Here is a 15573-nt window from a genome sequence, read left to right as displayed (position 1 = left end):
TTTTATAGTTTTTGATGTTATATGATTCTTAAGTATCATCATGTGTTTTGGCGTCAAAGCCCAAAACCACTGACAGAATATCTGAACATACCGAACCAAAATTCCTACTTCAACATTTTTGTTTTTCCTTTAAAAGAGCTGAAAAAAGTGTATGCTTTCCTATTTGATCAAATACCATAAGAGAAATAACAAAGAGTATTCTGGAAGAAAGTCTATTTTCTACCTATTCAACAAAACCTTATCCTCATGTATATCTAAGATCTATATTCAGTTATGGCAGAAAGAGATATTGCTCCACAATGTTATTGGAGAAATGAGCATGCAAAACTAAAAAGAAAGATTACAAAAGGGTGTGTGACTAAATGATGAATATAAAATTGATTCTAAGAATGCAGATTAAAGCTTTAGATACCTTTTTTTTTTCTCCAGCTATTACCAGAAAACAAGATTAAAACACTCTTAATTGCAAAATAAGGCCTACATTAAAATAAAAAAATAAAAGAAAATATATTAATTAGGTTTTGTTGGACTGACACAAATATCTTCTTAAGTAATCTGTAATGTGCCAGTGTATTCTTAAATGTTCCACTCTAATTCATGTCCTGTTACTTGTTTATACCTTGCTTATATACTTGTTGGTTTTGTACAATGCCTAGTGCAAAGTTGTCTGGAAACATAAAACAGGGCTATTAAATGCTGGATGGTGATGATAATGCTAATGATAAAAGTATCATTTGATTAATTATATCAGTCTTTATTTGCATGAAACAGGCTTACATTTCCTTCTGCATTTTAATAATACAGTAATGGTTATTGTAATGAACTCATTAAATCTGAGAGTCAATATTAATGGACTATGAGAAGGATCTTTATGAACTTCATTGGCAGCCTACAAATAGTGGATTCATATAAAATACAGAATGAGTCAATTGGTTGTATAGTTACGAGTAATCAATTTATATTACTAAAAGCAAACATTTTAAAATACTGGGCTGAATGCTTGTTAGATGTAAATCAATAAAGGGAGGTCAATCTAAACCAGATACAGTTTTGGAACAGCGTTTTAGCAAAGGAAATGTTGTTTGTATTGACAAAAATATTGTCAATACTAAATCATCAGGCAGGCCCCAGAATATGATGATACTGCATTGATATAATGTGATTTTAATGGATATCTGTATATTTTAATCAATTATTACTGTGCATCTATATAATAATTTCATGCAATTTTATTTTCTATGTGCATGTTTGCATATACTTTAAAGAAAAAATTCAATTCAGGTACCATTTTCAAACTTTTCTCTAGGCTACAAGAGTTAAGCACATCCTTTTTTATTTTAAATTACAAGAGAGTTAATTTTGTTGTGCAATTGCTTGTGCTTAATAGCTGTTTCAACAAAAATATAAAAGCTGTATTAAAACTGGAAAAGCTGACAATGTGGCAGTAATTCAGTTATGAAAATCCAAACAAAAAAAAAAATAAATTGCTAATTCCCATGAAAAGATTGTCATTCAAAATAAAGGTTTTGGTAAAATAAGGAGTGTCATAATTTCCCATAAAGTGGTTTTAATCCATTTTTGTTATGCCCTTAGCTAGGATGTCCAGGTATTGCACAGTGAGAGTCCTTCTGTAACACAGATGGCCAATAGGGCACCGAATTTCAACATTCTTAATGCTGACAAAATATTTATTTCCTGGATTACATTTTTATTAGTGCTCTGATTTGTGCACTATTGCTGTGCTCAGAGACATGGCAGGGCAATGTGACAGCCAGGTCCCCATGCAAGAGACAGTGAGCCACATAAGCAGGGCTTCAGTTTCTCTGTGTTCCCTGAGTTTTCTGGTACCTTGCACCTTTGGTGGACAAGAAGCTCAACATGATCCAGCAACCTTCACTTTCAGCCCAAAAGTCCAACCACATCCTGGGCTACATCCAAAGCAGCATGGCCAGCAGGGTGAGGGAGGGGATTCTGCCCCTCTGCTCTGCTCTGGTGAGATCCCACCTGGAGTGCTGCATCCAGCTCTGGGGTGTCCAGCACAAGAAACACATGGACCTTCCAGAGCAGGAGCAGGTGAAACCACAAAGACGATCAGAGGCTTCGGAGCACCTCTCCTATAAAGACAGGCTGAGAAGGCGGGAGTTGTTCAATCTGGGGAAGAGAAGGCTCAGGGCAGACCCTATAAAACCTTTCCAGTACCTGAAAGGGGGCCACAAGAGAGCTGAGGAGGGACTTCTGACAAGGACACATAATGATAGAGCAAGGGGGAATAGCTTTAAAATAAAATGGGGTAGATTAATACTAGCTATCAGGAAGAAATTATTTCCTATGAGAGTAGTGAAACACTGGCACAGGTTGCCCAGACAGGTTGTGTTTGCCCTATGGCTGAAAGTGTTTAAGGCCAGGTTGGATGGGGCTTTGATCAACATGATCCGATATGTGGCAGCCTTGTCCATGACGGGGGGTTTGGAACTCGGTGACTTTTCAGATCTCTTCCAATCCAAACCATTCTATTTACCTATAACGTACGCTCCACTTGAAACTTCACCAGCAACTATGGCATTGTTGTTGACTTTCTCTTCACTGAAGTTTTTCATATCTGATAAGCAGTACACCCTCTTAGGACCTTTGCTTTGGACTTCTCTTTCTGGCTTTCTGTGATAAACTGTAGGAACTTAATAACTACCCCTGAGACTTAAATGGCTCCTCTGAATTCGGTTGAATATTAGCTCATCAGTTAAAAGGTGGAGGGATAACAACAAAAACACCCTTCACCACCCCCCAATAACAGAAAATAAATCTTGTTTTTTTTATTAAGTCAAGAAAAATGATAAGAACAAATAATATGCAAAATGAAATGTACACAGTTAATATTTTCTCTCTTTTTCCGTTTTTTATTACTGTGTGCTATTATGAAATATATCTCTGAAAGTTCTGGAAAAAAACCCAGTTCTTTGTTTTGGATTTCTTAATAAAATTTGAAATAGTGCAACCCTTTCCTCCCCTCAACCTGCTTGACCCTTGTCCTGGTTTTGGCTGGGGTGAAAACATGAGAACCCTGAGGTCAATAAGGACTACATGTAAGAATTTCTGATCCTCAGTCAGAGTCAGAAGTTCAAAGTGTTTAAATACAAAATTTTGATGTGAGCAAGAAAAAGATAGTACTAAAATGATCTTGGGATGTGCTATAATGAGTGAATCTCCTTAGACTTCATGAATGTCTCTCTCCATATCCTTGGCTCACTCAGAGGGTTTCACCTTGTTGAATGTATTTTTAACAGGAAAGCACTAGTTCAAAATGTGCACACATATCGCAGCAGCCACAATGAGTCCCTGCTTGGAGGCAAGAAATGAGCAAACAAACAAAAGGAATGTTTTCAACTACTCACACAGTTCTGTCTCTGGAGCATTGCATGTTTTTGTAATGTAGCTCAAGTAGAGAATGGAATCTGAAGAAAAGGAAAAAGCAAATAAACCCACAATATTTTCTGACCTCAGGGACAGTCTTTTATCTTGACAGTGTTCTTCCCTTTCACTTTTGTCCTGGACATTTGACCAAAATGACCAGGCCTATGAATCTTAATATAAGACCCATTCTTATTTCATGAGCAGAAGAAACTTTGGTAGCTGACATCTCATGGCTTTTAAGCCATCCCAAAATCTGCGAAAATCTATAAAATTCCTATAAAAATAAAATAAAAACAATAACCTATTTCCTTTCACAAAGTTTTGAGGTCATTGGTTTGTTTTTGTTTTTTTGGGGGAATATTTTGTTTGGGGTTTCTTTTGTGTTGGTTTTTTTTTTTTTCATTCTGTTTGGTGGTTTGTCATTCTGGTTTATTTATTTATTTTTTTTTCTTTTATTTATGAATTTCACAAGGCACAAAATGTACATATTTGGAAAGATTATATAGGAAGCTTTAATATCTACCAGTTACTATGAAAAACCATGCTGATGCCAGCCAGTAAGATTATTTCTTTACTGTGAATAAAGGGCTTTGTCCCTCATTATTTGAGTAGCAAGGACCCATTGATAAGTTGATAAATTGTCCAGAGATCCACTTGCAGCAGGCATAAATTAAAGATTCAAGCTAAAAAAACCACAATGTCTCATGCTAGGAGTGTTCATGTTTGGTATGAAACATGGCACTGTGAAGGGGCTGGACATACCTGGATTTCAGCATGATATGCCTTTGAAATTTTGCTGCCTTGTGCATCCAGCCTGGTTGACCGTGTGTGATGGACACCGCTGTGAAATTTAACATCTGGAACTGCTGATTTCTACTTGCAAATAGACTTAAACTTAGTGCAGGTTAATGTGGCGCTGCACCTTCCTGTGATCATGCAGTAGCTACAGCTGCTGCCCTGTAATATCTTTGTTTCTTTCTGTCTTCTCTCAGACCTAGTTTGTGGACTGGTGTGGACAGGATGGGATACACAAATGCCACAGCACTGGTAACCTTGATTGACAACCTCTGTGAAAGGAAAAATAATTTTCTGAAGGACTGCATTAATTAGTGGTGGGTGCTCCTAAGCATGGCCTTATGAGCACTCCCAGGGCCTGGAGTGTATCACTCTCCTAGGAGATGGCTGAGTTGAGGAATTTAGCTGATTCAGTTTCAGGTGACCTTCACTGCTGGCAAGAACTGTTGTGAAGAAGCTAAAAACGAGGTCCTACACCACTTTTTCCGTGGAAGCCATACCACCAGCTCCCACCTGGGCTACACTGAAGCAGCATTGCAGGTACACTTGTGTTTGGGTTTGTGCCTCCTCTATCTGTGCCTGGTGCTGTGTGATGCCTGGGCTGTTTCTGACTCCCATCACCATCTCAAGCCCTGATCCTGACCTGGACTTGCCACTCCTAATGGTCAGGTCACTGCTCTTACCTTATCCTCCCTGATCTCAGCTCCTTTTCCTGGAGGCCCCTGCTGCTTCCTGAAAGCTAAGATCTGATCTGATGATCGGTGAGAGAACATCCAGTTTTTTGATCAACACTTCAAGAACTTTGAATTCAGCCTGACTACAGAGGTCTGTGGAAGTCTCCAGTGCGACTGGACCGTGCTCATCCCCAAACTGGATGTTCAGCTCTTAACAGACTATGTAGCAGTTCCAAACAGGACACATTATTATGATTTAAGTATTGCTTTCACAGCTTTCACCTGTTAATCAACTTGGATATTTCACTGTAGGATATGTTTTCCTTTTATACACATAGAATGCCAGCTATTTAAATGTTATATTTTGCTATTACTCTCTAACACTGTGGAGCTATGTTATTCCCTGCTGTAGAAAAAGCTATTAAAAATCAAGAAGTTACATGACTTTGTCTTACCCTAGCTTTCTGGCCTTTTCCCAAATGAATCTTTCTTTTCTGATTTTGTTTTTCTTTTTATTCTCTTTCAAACTACCTTGATGCTACATCTAATCCTTAATTCATATTTGCAATTCCTTCTCTCAATGGGTATGGGGCAATATACAATGGAGTTTTGCTATCTTAAATGAGCTAAGAAGTAATTCTCTGTTGCTGGTACTCTGTTGTTTCTTGAGAATTTTTTTCTTTTCTCATTCTGTTCTTCAGAATATGTGTGCACATACATGTAAGGCCATTACTGTATTGTGCTGAAAAACTATCCAACATAATTCAGACATAATAATAGGTGGTTACATGACACTGCATTTTCCAGCACGCTTTAGTTAAGATGCATCAAAAAAGGAATTTGATATACGATGGCTAATGAATCATGCTCTGCCACCCTTTACAACTCTTTTCATCTACTATCGTTATGTTTCTGTTTTCTTTGCTCCCTGTCTTTCCAGACCTCTCGTGCTGAATGTTAATGATGACATTTTTGGTTCTATTCTGTGCAATTATTCTCAGAAAATTAAGCCTCACATAGTGTATACTTTAAACATGATGATGTATTCTCACAAATGAATAGTAATGATATACAAAGGAGCGCAAATTCTGATTAGTGAATTTTTCACGAACTGGTCAAGAAAGAGTAGCAATTCATTGAAAATAGCTTGAGGAAGAGACAAAGTTTCCTCTTTCTGAAAGTAATTTATTGCTCCCAAGAAAAAATGGTTAGAAAACCCTAAGCAGGGAATATCCCAGAAAAAAATCCCTAAATTAACACTTGTACAACGCTGTCACTTTAAAATTATGTTTTCCTAAGCAATGCAGCATGAAGAAATGATAGTAGGTGATATTCCTGTTTAGTCAGAAGTGACAGAGCCATTTGATTTCATGAGCAGTAAACGGGACATACGACATCAGTAAAAATAACAGTAACCAACAAGCAGTTTCAGCAATAAAATTAGATTAACATAATGGGGAAAGAACATCAGAAGAATGTGTGGAGATTCTTACTTTAGTTCCTCTGGTGTATATCAGGGAGTCAGCTGATGTAAGTTAAAAAAAACAGAGACACTTTGAAACACCTGAGAAGAGAATTTTGAGTCAAAGTTTTCATTACTGTGATCAAACAAGTTGAGATGATTTAGAGACTATGTTTCACTTTAAAATGATAAAAAGAATATTTTCCTGCCTAGAATATTGCTATTCCATTCTCTACTATGGATTCTCTGCTGCTTTATAATAAATCTTTACATACTCCAAGACCTTCTGTCTTGCAGGATGTTTCTCTTTAAGAAATTCCTAATTTTTTTTATGCTCTTCATTATCTATACTTTACATGTAAATTTTAGAAATTATTTGCTGCCCCAGACAGGTGAAACATACCACCAGCTCTATACTGTCACTGTTGCTAGACTGTAAATTTTACTACCTTTACCATTTAGTCCCTCTAGGATCACAGTTTGCTTATGTCCTCTGCTGACACAGCTACCCAGGGGATATAAACATAAGGCACTGTGTTAAGTGTATGATATGTTTCAGATATGAAAGCAGTGAGAAATAAAAATAATTTCTGAACTTCTTCTCTTCATCAACTCAGTAAAAAAAAAGAGGACCATGAAGGCCTATATTTTGCAGTATTACATCAGCCTAAAATTCAGGGTACGAATAATTGTGGGAGTTCTGTCTAACTTCTATAGCTCCATTCTGACTCAGGCAAAATGACAGTAAAGGACAAAAAAAGTGTAGCATACTGCAGAAGAAATGCAAGAGAAGGGTGGAACAGATGGAACAAGATGACTTTGTTGGTGCATAATAGGGTTGTCAGATATTTGAATAGAGATTAGGGTCTAATTTTGATTTTATTCTTTTTTTTTTCTTTTTTTTTTAATAGGTATTGTAGAAGCTGTGGCAGTTACAGTGGGCTTCTTATTAAACTCATCATTCTTACCCCACAGTAAGACAATAAGAGAACTTACTCCATTACTTTGTTAAATTCATCATCTTTAACAGGAACCAATAACAATGGTAAATTTTTCTGATGATCTAATAGCTCAATGGATCATATCAATAAATACTGAAAAATTAAAAATATAAACAGGCTGGAATCTAGTAATAGACTATATAATACACAGTATACCTGGAAGTCTCATGCCTTGTGGTACATCACTGACTTCTTTTAAAGGAAAGTATCTCCCATTAAATATGTAGAACAGAAGAAAAATATTAAGTTCCTCTCCCCATCGTCTTTCAATTCAAGCCCTAAAAAAAAGAAGTACATTTGAATCATAGACGTCTCCTCCACACTTGTGAAATGAAGTATTGCTCCCCTAGGTGGAGAGAGAACAATCCTTTACTGCTCAAAATTAACTACCTCATCATACTTGAGGTTTATGGGTCTGTCACAGAGTTTTATAAATGAACACTCCTGACTGCTGACCAACAGAAATCATGGATGAGGAAGCTCGGTTGGTGCTGAAAACATTTGGTTCTGAGAGCTGGGCAGCCATTCAAGATTCCTATGCTCACCCGTATACCAGTGTGTGAATATATAGGTCTAATGAACAGATGAACAAATTAGAAGGAAAGTTAAGATCCCAAAAAGGCCTTCACATCTCATTGCAACTAAATTTTTCCCATAGTTTTGTCTATGCTTTCACATTGCAGTATCTTTGTTATTATATCTCACTATTGCTTATGAAATTAACCTCCATATCCTGTGTGTTGAATGGGACAGCCCCCCCCCTTCCTTGGCTTAATGATTACATAAGACACCTGGACTAAAAGGCAATGACAGTATATATCATTGTTATTGGGGCATACAAAAAGAAAGGGGTCTTGAGGAAATAGCAATCTGTGTAAAGTTGGTCATAGTGGGCATGGCAAAGACAGGAAGTATAGAGATGACACAGTGATCTAAGTTTAAGGATCAGCAGTTTTCAAAAAGAGCTCTTTCTCTGAGAAATAAGTGATATTAGCAACCATTTGACACTTCCCACTCACAGTGTGGTCTGAAATTTCCTTTCCTACAGATTAAATGAGAAACCTTTTGGTAATACTCTCTGAGGCCATAACACTTTGCTAACGCCACTACGTAGTCAAAACAGCAGCTGCTCAAGGATAGCCTGAAATGGATCTGAACTAGTGAACTAAGTTAACATTTTCAAAAGCATGTATGTATATGATCTGGCTTCTTAGTAAGGTCTTCAAATGTGTCTCAGAAAGGTGAGGTGCTTAAATATGCAGATACCAGCTATATTTTCCTCTCTTTAGAAATGTCAGTGTACTTAACTTTTATTGATTTCAGAGACATTAATTTCATTGAATGGACTAGCTAGACACTTTCAGAAAATCCAACCAAGCATCTACATGAAACTTAAAGTCCTTAAATACCTTTGTAAATCTGACCCTTTTGTACTGAGAATTACTTAGAACCACAGTGAAGGGCAGTGGGATTTGGTCTCTGAATTACTGTGACTTGGACAAACAGGTGCTTTTGAAAATCCTCAGACATGGGAATGAATTTGTTACTTTATACTGTCCTGTGATTTTTTTTTCCTTTGGTCCATTGACATGAACAAATAAAATATACAGACATGTGGTTTACAGTAGGATAGCAGTAGAATAGCAGTGAAGCAGGGCATACGCAGGAAAATGGTAGAAGAAATGAAGGTTGTGATTTATATTCATCCTGGCTAAATCTGAATAGAGAACGGAACAGTGAAGGTGAATGTATTTGGAAAGAGATATAAAAATTAAACTAGCAACAAAGACTAAGCTTTTTTGTTATTATGTTTTGTTGAGGTTTTTTTTTGAAGAATACATTTTTTATGAGATATGAAATCCCCAGTAGTTTTGAGAAATGACTGGTTGTTATTCCTGTTGGGTACTAATGAACTAACACCAAGAGATCTTTAATACAAATTGGGGGGAAAATGTGTTTTTCCAACTGCTGCAATTCATTGAAACAATTAAGGACTGATTTCATGAGTCTCAAACCTCCTAATACACAGATGACTCCTGGGAGGAGCAGGAACTTCAGTCACTCAAAACCATCTTAACAAAGCAACAAGGGATTGCAGTCTTCACGGTCCACAAGGATCCAAGAAAGCAAGGAGTCTGCTGCCATTCATCTATGTTTGAAAGAGCTTAGTTTTACAGTTTCCAGGCACTAGCTGAAACAATTTTTTTCATTCTCCTTACTGGTTCTGAATTATGACTATACAGAATGAGAATTTCCTTTCATTAAATCCAATGCATATGTCTTATACAGAATATATTAATTGTTCTAGTGTGTCTTATAAAGAATGTTTTCTCCTAGCCATTATTTATACCATTTTGCCATGTGAATGTCAAATCAAATTTGTTACCAACATAAGACTGAAGTGGAGATGGCATGTATATACCTCTTCCTGTTAGTTTTATTTGGATTAGTAAGGACATTTTCTCCTTCCATACTGAGAATAAATTTCACATTCAAATGAAAAGCTTAAACTTTGTTCACCTTATCATCAGAACCGATTTCTGGTTCTATACTCTTTCCTTAAGTTATGTCTCAGTAATTGATATATTCAAGTGTGTTTGAAAAGTATTTATAAATTTAAGAATTTAGGTTCGTAATCAGCTAATTTGATACATATTAATACCTGGGTTAGCACACGGGTGGTGTGCTAACCTAGGGAAGGTAAGAAAATATTTGCTTTAGAAAATCTTATAGGTTGTGCAGAGAATGACACCTGCTTCCTTGTAGCCCTGCGTATGTTCCTGTAATGATACACCTCCCTACAGAGATGGTGTCTCCTTTTGTGCTTAACAGTAACTGCCAATACAAGTAGAGTAACAACCATCTCCCATCTAGGCTTCTTTGACATGCAAATTTGGATGGATAATCATCTACATTTTTTCAAAGTCCACCACAGGATCTGCAAAATTTGAATTTGATTAGAACTACAAAAAAATTAGAACACTTTAATCTCAAGTGATATGTTCAAGAGAGAGGTGTTTCTTGCCTACTTGTGTGACAGCTGTGGTACAACATTGTGCCCACATAATATTAATATATTTTATTTTAGAGAAAATATAAAATATTCTCCAGAAAGAGGAATCAGAACAAGTTAAGCCTGCTTTCTATGTATCTTCCACTGCTATCAAACTATAAGGATGAATTGAAATCACAGAATGAGTCCTAAGTGGACTGATTATGTCCTATCAGTTCCCTGTGTTCTTAATGGAGAGGTAAAAAGATAACATATAAGCATAATTTCCTATTTCAGACCCTAAAAACCTTAAGCTAACCACAGACTACACAAAATTTGGGAGTTTACTTGCCTGAATATCAACAGTGAGGATAGTACCATTCCAGAGCAGGAGTCACAGGCTAGCTCAGACTACCTGGTACTGACTTGGGCAGTATATAGATCTGTGTTCTCATGCATACCAGAAATATTCCTATTGCTCATCAGTTCCGCTTATGGTACTAGAGCTGTTATGCCAAGTATGTGGTGACAATTTACATTAAAGAACAGTTTTTTAATATATTTGATTAAGAAGAAAAAATATTTAAGAAATTAATTAGAGATATAAATGTAGAAAACTTACTTTGATTTTTTAATCTGTCTGAACAATAATGATTTATTCTAATATCTTGGACCTTTGCTACTACAGCTTTGTATGTTTGGTTTTCTTTGGTGCCAAGGATCTCTAAATTACTCTAGTTAAATAAATACTAGTAAAAAAAAATCCTATACTTAACCATCTGTGCAGCTTAGTTCAGTTATCTAGAAAAATTTAATGCACCCTTTTTAAAAGCCAAAATCCTTCTATATGATATATTACTTGATTATTGAATTTGTCTTTTGAAGTTACAGCAGTAATTGTTCCTGGAACTAAATCAAAATTAAATTGGGGCAAATATTCCAACAGTTTACCTTAAAATGTTAGGGTTTCCTACTCTAGACAGAAAATTCCCAAGTGTAAATTACTACATTTCCCACTCTAGGAAGTTGTTTGCTGCAATAATGGCACAAATAATGACAGTCAATCTACTGCATGGCTTTTAGCAAATGCTGGTATGACATTTATACTAAACCTCACCCAACTTTCTGAGCTATTTTACTCTCAAATGTCTTTAACAATACTTGGAGCCACTTGACTATGTCATAATGCACTTTGTCCCTTCACCATGGACAGCCTTACCCTGGCAATGAGAGATGGAGTTTGTCTCACACAGATGATCTATAATGAAGTTACACCACAGCTTCACAACTCCATAGGCAGCTAAAGGAAAGAATGGGGTCTTACTATATGTCTTTGTCGCAGTTATTGTAGCAACTAGAGAGCAAGTTGATGGTAATTTACTGCTGGCAGACATATGCAGCAGATTTCTGTCATTTGCACTTTCTCCCCTGACACCCAGAGAGCTGAAACTCCATCTACCAGCCAACACCAATAAAAAAAATAAATAGTCATATGGCATTTATTTTTCATATTTACTTGCAAGTTATGGAGAAAAATATAGGATGCACTTACTCCCTGAAGTCCAAGACACTTTATGTCTCAGAAAAAAGCCATGACATGTAACAGAATAAAGACTAGAGAAATATGCACTTCTGTTCATGCTTACAATGGTGGTACCTCATTGGAGCTCTGTCCATTTTTTTTTTAAAGTACTGTTCCTCAATAGAACCAATAATTGTGACATCCCAAACAATAAAAGGAAGTTGAAATAAAAAGGTGGAGAACTGCAACAGATGTATAGAACAGAATGTAAAAGCATAGCCTACTGACTGCAAAATTTTTCACCATGTTATTCATATCTATTGAAATGCTCCCTTTCCATTTCACAGACACAGTAAAGGGAGAGTCATTAATACACATCTCGACATAGTTATAAGGAAACTAAAAGAGATATAATATTATTATGCAGATGGCCCTTGGTCTAGGGGGCTTGAATAAAGTACCATTGTGCATCTAATTAACTCTAAAATGACTGAGCCAATTGCTTTGCTATGTTTGAAACCTTCTGTTCTCATACGTTTTGATGAGCTGTTTATTCATAAAAAATACTTGGATGTTTTGTTGGCCTCAGAACAGCACTCAGAAAGGTAGTGAAGTTGGCAGAATTAGCTTACACCCACTTGTCAGGCTAACAGAATGCATTAACAAACTTCGGGAAGTGTTTCCTTAGACCAACATTGATTGAAGGGTAAAGTCTATGACTGTAGCCTGTAAATATTCCCTGGCAGTAATTCAATAGAGCTGGAGCTCACTGTTCTGTAATGAACTGCAACTCTAACTTCCTGTTAAACTGAGCTAGCACCCATGTTCTCTACAGAAGACTTTACAAAATGAGGCTACTATGATCCTTACGCAATTCTTTAAAAGATTAGTAGTAAATTAAATGCTGGTGCACAAAGTAAATTAGAACATCAAACGATACTGGAATAATAAACTTTAAACAGTGTACCAAATAATGTTCAGCTTGCAAAAGGCAAGATATGTAAATTAAGCCCAATGCACCAGGCAACCACTGTGCATATAACTCTGTGAAATGTAATGGGAGGTGCACGTATTTATAGCCATTTTGAAGTTACTTGACTGATTCCTGTGCAGGTAGCCTCCAGGAGTACATAAAGGCAAATGTTGACATATGGTTTAGTCCTACATTTGCAAACATATAGTGCACAACTACATTAAAACAACAACAACAGCTCACATATGTTTATTTACTGATCAGGTGCTTGGGAGAAAACAATTTGTTTCTTGGATGCTACTTCACCTAGTTTAAAGGATACTAAGATACATGTCTTTGCTTTCTCTAGGGCTTCCCACAGACTTTTTTGTGCTCCCTGCACATGCATAAAATATACGTACATAAAAAAAGTGTCGAAGGTGGAATAAGAATCTTCCCTTATTTGTACGATAAAAGTTCCAAAACCCATTCCCTCCCCAGGCAACTGTGCACAGCAATTTTAGGACGTGTACATGAAGTATGTGGAGTACACAGATTATGTGGAGTATATGAAGTAGTGATTGGCAATTCCTCAGGGGCCACTATCGGGATCAGGGCTGTTTAACATCTCTTTTGGTGGCATGGACAGAGGGATTGAGAGCACCCTCGGAAAGTTTGCTGACAACACCGAGCTGTTCAGTCACTGGAGGGAAGGTACCTCATCCAGAGGGACCTGGACAGGCTTGAGAGGTGGGCCTGTGTGAACTTCATGAAGTTCAACAGAGCCAAGTGAATGTTCTTGCATAAGGATCAGGGCAACCCCAAGTATAAATACAGGCTGAATGAAGAATGGATTGAGGGCAACCCTGAAGAGGACTTGGGGGTGTTGGTGGACAAGAAGCTCAACGAGACCCCTCAGTGTATACTTGCAGCCCCAAAAGTCAGCCATGTACTGGGATGCATCAACAGAAACACGGCCATCGTGTCAAGGAGTGTGATTCTTGCCCTCTACTCCACTCTCATGAGTTCCCCTTTGTGAGGGTGGTGAGGTACTGTAAGAGGTTGTCCACAGGATTTGTGAATATCCCATTCCTGGCAGTGTTCAAGGTCTGTCAGGGGCCTAGAGCAGCACATCTTAGTGGAAGTTGTCCCTGATGATGTCAGGGGGTTGGACTACATGATTTTCAGAGTATTTTCCAAACCATTCTATGATTCTGTGATCCCATAATGTTAATTTCAAAATGGACATATTTAAAAGAGCAGGAAAGCACATGCAGTTCTTTTCTACTCCAATTCCAGATGAATGTTTTTACCTTTGTGCAGCAGACCAGTGCTACCTTTGGCATTCTTTCACCTCTGACCTCATGATGTGTATTCCTGACAAAACAGCATCCTCTTTTCAAAAAGAAAGGTTTTCAGATCAGTGATTTTAGACTTACAGAATCTTTTAGGGTCCCTAAAGCCTACCAGCTGCACCTGTGCTTTTGCTCCTTTCTGAATATATCTCTGTTTATGTTTTAGTTCTGAACACCATTCTGATCATAACATAGAATTGTCAAGAGAGAAACTCACCAAATAGGTTGGGGGTGGGGGGGGCAGGGAGGGGTTGTGGGGTTGTTTTCACGGTTTTTCTTTGTGGGTTTTTTGGTGAGTTTTTTGTTGTGTTTGTTTTTTTTTTGTGTTTGTTTGTTTGCTTGTTTGGGTTTTTGTTGTTTTTTTGTTTGTTTGGGTTTTTTTTTATGTTTGGTATGTTTTGGTATTTTTGCTTAGGTTTTTCGCTGTTTTTTGGGGGGGTTGGGGCTTTTTTGTTGGAAAAAATGAGACATTGAAAAATGTGTAAAACAATAGTAAAACCACAGTCTAAAAAACTGTAGAAACTTCGAAGTGTTCAATACCAAATACAAATTATAAAATCAAACAAAACATAGTTTAGGAAATTTAAATCTTCTTACTTGAGAAAGTTTAGCTGCCTCTGAATTGGTATGCAAGTTTATGAATTAAGACCAATATCATTGGATTTTTTTACTCAAATTGCCTTCAAAGAATAGAGCAGCTACTGCTATGAATAAAAATTGAAGAAAGAAGAGAATAAAGAGAAACATCTTAAATCCCTATTTGTTGGCAATATTTTATTACAGTGCACAGAGTATTTATATAAAAAGGATTAAAAAATGTATTAAAACAGAAATGTTTTCTTAATAACTATTGCTCTGTGAGCACTGTCCTGCATTAGTACAATCGATTTTCACATCATTTTCATGCTTCTGCAGTATGTTTTCCCTATTTTAAATGCACAGATTTGCTGTAAGAATAGGACTTTGTTGCCATCCATAAGACAGTAGCCAGATTTATGGGAACTCTGAAACAGGTTTAAAAACTCCTCAAGTCTCTCCCCAGGGTGATAATTTTCCTCCTGGGTCCAAGACCTCTTTAGCTGTTCTACGGCTTTGTCTGGAGTCTAGAAGAGAAGTTCACCATCATGTTGCCAAGCAGTAACTCATCCATCACTCAGGGTATGTTCTGTGAGTACCGACTGCACAATATAATTTTCTCCATGTATTGAGGATGTTTCACTTGTCAGAGGCCTTTGAAAGTAGTCAGCTTTCATCAATGGATCTTGACAACATGGAAAGAATGAAGCACCTGAAGGAAGCGTAGGGCATAGCATTTCAAAAGCAGTATCTGAAGACTGATTATTCTTTGTCCTTGACACCTTGCCAAGGGCTAGATGAACTGAACATTTGGGAAGTAATGGAGCCTACAAATC

Source organism: Poecile atricapillus, chromosome 1 (genome assembly GCF_030490865.1).
Source record: "Poecile atricapillus isolate bPoeAtr1 chromosome 1, bPoeAtr1.hap1, whole genome shotgun sequence".
Classification (NCBI taxonomy): Eukaryota; Metazoa; Chordata; class Aves; order Passeriformes; family Paridae; genus Poecile; species Poecile atricapillus.
The sequence above is the reverse complement of the archived record's forward strand: the minus strand, read 5'-3'. Positions refer to the sequence as shown.